Source organism: Chrysochloris asiatica, unplaced genomic scaffold, assembly GCF_000296735.1.
Source record: "Chrysochloris asiatica unplaced genomic scaffold, ChrAsi1.0 scaffold00059, whole genome shotgun sequence".
In the NCBI taxonomy this organism is placed as follows: domain Eukaryota; kingdom Metazoa; phylum Chordata; class Mammalia; order Afrosoricida; family Chrysochloridae; genus Chrysochloris; species Chrysochloris asiatica.
The window spans coordinates 12,738,842-12,747,856 of NW_006408577.1; the positions used below are offsets into that span (position 1 = coordinate 12,738,842).

The 9,015-nt window shown below is 37.7% G+C and overlaps 1 pseudogene; it reads left to right on the forward strand.

Moving 5' to 3' along the window:
• Window positions 1-7,961: 7,961 nt before the first annotated feature.
• Window positions 7,962-8,401, forward strand: LOC102828161 (annotated as a pseudogene).
• The last annotated feature ends 614 nt before the right edge of the window (window positions 8,402-9,015 follow it).

A 9,015-nucleotide genomic window follows, 5' to 3' on the forward strand; every position in this document is an offset into this window, starting at 1 on the left:
CAGAACTGATTGTGAGGATTGTGTAAAGGTAGACATTTTGTAGCAAGGAGGGGAGTGATTAACTTTTCAGTATAGATGCGGAGTTCCCTGGGACCATCAAGAGAGAAGAGCGGAGAGCAGGACCCTACCTAGAGGAGCAGTGATGCCAGAGATGGAGGCAGAGATGATGATGTGGAGAGATGGAGCAGCTGGGGATTTTAGACCCAGAGAGAGAGAGGGGCTGTGTGCTGATGACCAGGGGGCAGGCTTGTAGTGTGTATACCCTTTGGTTGGTTGGTTGATGATGCATGGAGGGGGTTGTAATCATGGCAATGAAACAATATGTGATAGGATGAATGTAAAACTAATGTTCTTCCATGTAAACGGTCACATAATTCACAATAAAACATTAAAAAAAAAGAAAGAAATTATATGACACATTGCATTAGGCAATTCTGCTGCACAAATCCTTTTTAAAATGTTGAAAAGCAAAGAAAAAAAGAGGAGGACTTAGTCAGCTTGAGGACTAAGGTGGTCCTGACCTAAGCCATGGTATTTTTAATAACCTCATATGTATATGAAAGTTGGACAGTGAATAAGGAAAACAATAGAAGAATTGATGCTTTTGAGTTATGGTGTTGGAGGAAAATATTGAAAGTGCCATGGGCTATATGTAGAACCAACAGATCTGTGTTTGAAGAAGTGCAGCCAGAGTGCTCCATGGAGGACATGATGGCCAAACTTCATCTCTCATACTTGGGACATATTGTCAGGAGGGACCAGTCACTGGAGAAGGATATCAAGTTTGGTAAGGTGGAGGGTCAGAGAAAAAGAGGAAGACCCCCAGTGAAATGGATTGGCCAAGTGGCAGCATCGATGGGCTCAAGTGTGGCAACAATAGTGAGGTTGGCCCAGGATCGGGCAGTGTTTCGTTCTGTTATGTATAAGGTCGCTATGAGTTGCCACTGACTCGATGGTACCTAACAACAACAAAGTAGTTTGATTAACTTAAAGTCAGGAACTTTCAACTAACCTGTTTTTTCATCAGGCTCCATTTTTGTGCTATGATATCCACATAGATCTGTGTGTTTTTATCTCTTTTCCCGTTTCTTTTTCCTCAAATTTTGTTTATTTTTCAGAGAACTTTAGTTAGTTCCTTATTAACTCTTCCCCAAAAGTGCAGCTTTTCAAAGGGCAACTTGAGTAGACAAAATAAGTATTATAATGAAATGTGCAAAGACCTTGACTTAGAAAACCAACGGGAAGAACACACTCAGCATTTCTCAAGCTGAAAGAACTGAAGAAAAAAAACTCAAGTGTCAGTTTGAAAGGATTTTATGGGAAAAATTTGGAATGATGCAGAAAATATCAAAAAAAAAAAAAAAGGAAGAAAGAAAAGATGATAGGCACTGAGTCACTGTATCATAAAGAATGGTCAATGTTCAACCATTTTAAGAGGTAAGATATTATTAAAACCTGATGGTAATAGAGGAAGAAATCCAGCTGTACTTAAGGCATCCGGAAAAAACAATGCTCAATGAATTGATGGAACACAAATTGAAATCTTTCAACAAACTGATGCAGCACCGAAGACACTCCCTCATCAATGCCAGGAGATTTGGAAGACAAATACCTTGTGAACTAATTGGAAGAGATCCATATTTTGCTCATTCCAAAGAAAGATGACCCAATGAAACACAGAAATCATTGGGGGATATCATTAATATCACATGCAAGTGTAATTTTGCTGAAGATAAATGGCTGTAACAGTATATCCACTGAGAACTTCCAGAAATTCAAGCCAAATTCTGAAGAGGTCATGGGATGAGGGATATGATTACTGACATCATTGATAACATCAGATGGATCTTGGATAAAAGCAAACCATATCACAAAGATGTTTACTTGTGCTTTACTTACTATGCAAAGGCTTTTAACTGTGTGAATCATTACAAGCTATGCATAACATTGTAAAGGACGTGTATTCCAGAATATTTAATTGTGCTCAGGAGGAACCTGTACATAGACCAAGAAACAGTTGTTCAAAGAGAATAAGGGGATACTGAATGGTTTTAAACTAGGAAAAGTATGTGCCAGGGTTGTATTCTTTTGCCATACTTATTCAATCTGAATGCTGAGCAAATAACCTAAGGAGCTGGATTATATTAAGAAGAATGTAGCATCAAGATTGGAGGAAGACTCCCTAACAACCTGTGATATGCAGATGTTAGAACTTTGTTTGCACCTCAATGTAAATAAAACAAAAATCCTCACCACTGGACCTATAAGTAACATCATTATAAATGGAAAAAGTTTTAAATTGTCAAAGACTTCATTTTACTTGTATGCACTATCAACACTCGTGGAAACAGCAGCCAAGAACTCAAATGACATATTGCATTTGGCAGATGTGCTGCACAAGACCTCTTTAAAGTGTCAAGAGCACAGATGTCAGTTTGAGGACCAAGGTGAGTCTGACCCAAGCCATGGTATTTTAAATAGCCTAATGTTGTTATAGTTAGGTACCATTGAGTCGGTACCAACTCATATCAACCCTATGCACAATAGAACAAAACACTGCCTGGTCCTGCACCAACTTCACAATTGATGCTACGTCTAAGTTTATTGCTGCTGCCACTGTGCCAATTAATCTCATTAGGGGCCTTCCTCTTTTTCTCTGACTCTCTACCAAACATGATATTCCACATGATAGCCTCAGATGCATGTGAAAAATGGAACCATGAATAAGAAGACAATGAAAGAATTAATGCATTTGAGTTATGGTGCTAAAGAAGAATATTGAAAGTACTATGGGCTATAAGAACAACAAAACATATCTTTCTTGGAAAAATTACCTCAGACATGTTACCAGGAATGACCAGTCCCTGGAGAAGGACATCATGCTTGGTAAATTAGAGGGTTAGTGACAAAGAGGGAGATTACCAACTAGATGGATTGGCACCGTAGCATCAGCAATGGACTCAAGCATCACAATTGTGACGATGCAAACACGGGCAATGTTCCGTTCTGTTTTGCCTATGAGTCGGAACTGACTGGAGAGCACCTAACAGGAACAAAAAGTACTGTTGTAACAGAAATACCACAAATAGTTGACTTTAAAGAACAGAATTTATTTTTATTCTTTCCTTGGTTCTTTGTTTTCTTTACATTGAGATGCAACCCAGCAAGTAAGGTTCTATGATCTGCAAATCACAGGTTGTTAATGAGTCTTCCTCCAATCTGGATCCTTACATGACATCTATCTTTTCTCTAGGTACATGCATCTCTGTCTAATGTGCTTTTTTTTTTCTTTTTCTTGTAACTCAGAAGTGATTAAATTTAGAATTTACTCTACTAAGAGATGATCTGAAGCCCTGGTGTGATGCTGTAGGATAAGCAATAAACTGCCATCCATAAAGTCTGCAGTCCAAATCCACCATCCATGCCTCAGAAACCCTAATTGTGGTTGCTATGAGTTAGAAGCAATTCAATGACACTAAACAACCAAAGCAAAGGAGATCATCTAATTAATATAACAAAGAAACTGGATTAAATCTACAAATATAGGGTTTAAGATTCCAACACATATTTTTAGGGGCATGATTCCATAACAGTCTATCAGAAACAAAAGAGGAAAGAAAAAATAAAAAACCCAGAAGGATTCTGGATTTATAATACAAGGCAGGAACAAAATTAATTATTAAAAATGTTATAATGGTAAAATGTATCCACAGGTAATATTTTCTTATCTATTTTAATAGAGATACAGAAATGTATCAGATGAGCCTTCTTTTTATGAATATATTTTATTACACATGCATATACATGGCACTATGAGTGTGTGTGCATGTGTTTATGTGTCTAACATGTCTTATTGTTATTTTTTTCTTGTCATTTATGTTTCCTTCATTTGGATGGTTATCAACTAGACAACTGCAGTGATTATTCAAAAATCTCTGTTTTGTCTTGCTTAGAATCCTTAATCAACTCATACATCTTGGGCTTACCTATCATTTGTTGTTGTTGTTGTTGTTATTGTTATGTGCCATGGAGTTGGTTCCGACTCATAGCGACCCTGTACAGGGTTTCTGATGCTGTAAATCTTAATGGGAGCAGAAAGCCTCATCCTTCTCCCACGGAACAGATGGTAGTTTTGAACTGCTGACCCTGATGTTCGCAGCGATTCGTAACCACTACGCTACCAGAGCTCCTTCTACCTATCATTTATAACATATAAAATTAAAAACAAGATAGTTCTTCCTTGGAACCATGATATTTCTGAGACTTGTATGAGTCAGAGTCAGAGCGCACTCATAGTGACACTATATTGGTCTAACAATGGTTGGTGGGTTTCAACCACTGATCTTGCAGTCAGCAGTTCAGTGCTTATCCTCTAGTGCCTCATCAGAAGAGCTTAATTCTATATAAACTCATACTACATTTATTTCCTAGATAGTTATTATTGGGCAATAGGAAAGCACCACAATTGGTCATATGCAATGAAATAATCAGTAAACTGACCTCAAGTTGTAAATATGTAATGAGGTTAATTAAAGTCAGTCATTGTTATTTTTAAATGTTATGAATCTAGTTCTTAAAAGTACAAGAGAGTTTAGCCACTGGCTGTTTTAGCTTGTGTAATGAACTAGACAGTAATGCTTTTGGCTTTGACTGAGCCTCTGAGAGAAGTGTATTAAACATCTGAACTGTTCCCATAGCTGGTGCATGATGCTTAGAATACATGTAGTAACTGAGGATTGTGTCATCATGGGGAGGGAAACTAAGTGTTTCCAGTGTCCTCACCCAAATTTAAGTGTGTGTTAAAACTACCTGCTAGGTTGTCATCGGTCTGCTAGTGTTTACAAAGCTCTCTGTGGTTATGTGCTCATGTCTATAAAAGAATATAAACTTTATTGAAGTTGGTTGGGGTTATTAATCTGTTAAGTGAAAAGAAAGAGTTTCAATGACCTCAACATTGACATATTCCAGAGACCGTTTCCAACCAATGCAAAAGTCATTTGTGATTTATAAACTGAACACACTTTTGAAAAGCAGACTGAACATAGTCGATGCCCGCCCACTGTGAACTATGATGAGTCCTACAGGGCATGACTATGGAAGCATGCATGCCTGGAGTCAGAAGCCAAATATTGATAGAATCCAGAAGGTAGTGCAGAGAATAAGAGCTAGAGAAATATCTTTAAATTCCTAGTTTGAAGCTAAAGAATCATGTAGCCAGAATGGCAGTGGAAAAGTAAAGAATTTGGAAAAAGACTCAAGATAACACTAAATCAAAAGTGTTTCCTCATGGCAAAGCTTTTATGACTCACGGAGCAAGCCCTAAGATGAAACAATAATAACAATGAAAAAGTTAACAGTTAATGACCTTTGCTATGTAGTAGCACCCAAGTGTGGCGCTGTAGGATAAACACTGCACTGTTAACCTAAAGGTTAGTAGTTCAAACCCACCAACTGCTCCTAAAACCCTATACAGGGTTTCTATGAGTTGGGACCAACTTGATGGCACACAACAACAAACAGAGTGGGCATGCAGCTCCTAACCTGAGGATTAGGGACTATTCATCAGGATTTTCAAAGGTTAGAAAATGTTTATCCTTTTTAACTCATGTCCTCTTGAATTCACGCTGCATTATTTCACCTTCTGAGTCAGATCTCTTCTTCTACTTTATGTCCCTTCTTTATTTCTATGAAGAATGACTTTTCTTATGTTTTATAACTACTTGGAAACCCTATACAGGGTTGCTATGGGTCGGAAGTGACTTGACGGCACTTAACAACAAGTCTTGATGCCCATCTCTAAAACTTACAACAGAATCTTTATTTTTTTCAAACAACACACGTTTAAAGAAAAAGAAAACTAAAATGTCACCGATTTTCCACATATAATCTTAAATTTAAGCTATGGCATTCTTCTATGTGCCTATTTTTGCAATTGTTAGTTCACCCTTTTGGGGACTGTTATTTTAAATACTATCTTTCTAATAGACATGCACAATTTCTTTCCATTGCTATCAATCTCTTAGCACATCCAATGTCCATTTTTGTTTCTGTTAAGTGCCATCGAGTTGGTTCCAACCCATAGCGATCCTGTAGAGGGTTTCTGAGGAGCTACAGGTAAGCTTAACCTGCCAACCTTGAAGTTCAAACCAACTTTGCAGTCCAGCGCATTAACCCACAGTGCCATACCAGTACTCCACTGTGCTTCTTAGAGTTGAGTAAGTATCAGTAGATCTCATATTTTTATATTTTGTTTAAAATACTGTAACTTTCCAACTTAACAGTTTTCAAGGCTACACTTCTCAGAAGGATGTGCATCATCCTTTTATGATATATCTTTGAAACCTTACCTCTTTCTGTTCCTACCTTATACTTTGATTTAGTGAAAACAGCTTAACCAATTACAATGAGTTGTTTCATGACATTATGCCTTTGTTCATGTGTTAACTTGTCCTGCTTGCTTCATCTTACTGAGCTCTCCTTTTAGACATTCTCAGAATTTGTGCTAATTATCCGCTTTCTTTGAGCATCATTTTTGTAGCATGTATGCATATACATGTGTGCCTGTGTGTACATGTACACTCACATACACATATAAGTAAAATTATTTATTTATGCACCATTTTCCTCCCTAGTCACCCTAGTCCTTTGAGGAGAGACAGATTCTTATTTAATCCTGTACCCCCTGTGTTTATCCAAACCTTAGGACATTGCACAAACTAAATTAAAGCTCATCACATTAGTTCTATCTTACCTCATAGCTGTTTCTATGACAAAATAGAAAATATACATTGATGTGACTTTATTTTTAGTTTTCAAATCTTCAAATTCTATGTTAATGATATTGCTGTCACTTGCAAGTAACAGAAATGTCTACTAAAATTTGCAATAATGTGTGTGTCCCAGCTCATAGGAAATTTTTTGAAGTAGGGGGAATTTAGCCAGACCTTATCAAGGTTTCACAAGAACTCTGGTGGTATAGTAGGTTATGAGTCGGGCTGCTAACCACACGGTCAACAATTCAAATCTATCAACTGCTCTGCAGGTGAAAGATGAAGCTTTCTGCTGCCTTAAAGATTTATAGCCTGGGAAACCCTAAACATATTCACCATGAGTCAGAACCAACCTCACGACACATAACCACTGCCACCACCAATCAAGGTTTCAGCTTTATTTCTCAATGATTATTTCATCTTATTATCTCATGGATAGCCAGAAGAAAAAAACAAATCTGTGTTGGAAGAAATACAACCAGAATGCTCCTTATCAGGAGTGATTAGTCCCTTGAGAAGGACATCATGCTTGGTAAAGGGCCAGCAAAAAAGAGAGAGACCTTCAATGAGATGGATTGACACAGTGGCAGCAGCAATAGACTCTAACATAGCAACAGTTGTGAGGACGGCGCAGGACCGGGCAGTGTTTTGTTCTGTTGTACATAGGTTTGCTATGGGTTGAAACCAACTCAACAACACCTAACAACAACCTAACATCTCATATTAGATGTCATCCTTAGCCTTATGATATTTTCCATTAAGGTGACCAAATGGCTACAGCCTTCCCATGTCTTGCACATATGTTTCATACTGCCCAACAAAAGAGAGAAAAAGCATGCCTCGCCCCCAAAATTGACCATTCCTGTGGCCCAGTTGGGTTGAATTCAGTAGCCTCTATGATTGAAGTTAGTGGCGGACTCACAATTAAACCGATGAATCCTGACTCCAGCACTGCCTAATATGTGACTGTTCTCTTCATATACGCTGAACGATTGTTTTCTCTTTCTAAGTCAGTAAGTAGAAATCAATTTTTATTCTATATTATGCTATTCTTGACGTTGATCATTGATTAACAAAAAATAAGCTTTACCATTAAAAATATTTTATACAAGCTCATCCTCTCTGTTCTTCATTGTTAGCTGTTACTGAGGCTGTTCAATTTTGAAATTCCCAGGATCCAAATTCACTGCCATGTCCTCTGAGGAAGGGGAACTCTTTGTGGGAGATCTCAGTTTCAGTACTGATGAGCAGGAGTTGGAAGACCATTTCAGCAGCTTTGGACCTATATCTGAGGTGGTGGTGGTGAACAACCGAGAGACTCAGTGACCCCTGGTTTTGGGTTTATCACCTTTACCAATCCAGAGCCCAATCCAGAGCATGCTTCAGATGCCATGTCGGCTATGAATGGAGAGTCCCTGGATAGTTGCCAGATCTGTGTGGAACATGCAGGCAAATCAGCCCAGGGAACTAGAGGGGGTGCCTTGGTGCTCATGGGCGTGGTCTGGTACTCTACAGGTGGTGGGGACCAGGGCTTTGGGAGCAGCAGGTACGACATTCAGGCTGGAGGATATAGATATGGAAGGTCCAGAGACTACAGTGGCAGAAGCCACAGAGACAATTATGACCACTGAAATGAGGCATGCACATATAATGTAGATACACAAGGAATGAAAATTCATCTGATCCAGGATCATGCTTCCAGATAGCTGTATTTATAAAACGATTTTCGGAGCTGTGCTTGAACATCCTTGTTTTAGTACATCAACTTCAATTTTTAATTAAGCTTAAAATCCATATGCTTAAAAAAATTTTTTTTTCCTCCCACTTAAAGATGAATTCTGCAATGTTTGTAGTCTGGGTAGTTTTCCTTTGACCAGTTTTTTAGTTTGAACACTCAGGATTATCCTGGCAAAAAACTTAAGCCAGGCTGATTTTCTTTTCTTACCATTTTTTTTTTTAATTGAGTATCTAGGGACATTTAAAAATTTTTGCTACATGATATTTCTTTATTATGGTTAGAAAACAATTTCTGAATTAACCTATAGGAAACCTGCATCAAGAATATGATTACTTAGAGGTGTTTTTTACTCTACATTGAGATCAATACCCTGATTATATCTTAGATGTTCTTAAAAATATTTGTGGATGTAAATTTTTTTTTTTTTAATACTGTAAGACAAAATATTCTGTTGTGTTTCGTTTAGTGTTTAGAATGTACTTCTTAGAGCTGATTAAGAAAATGAAA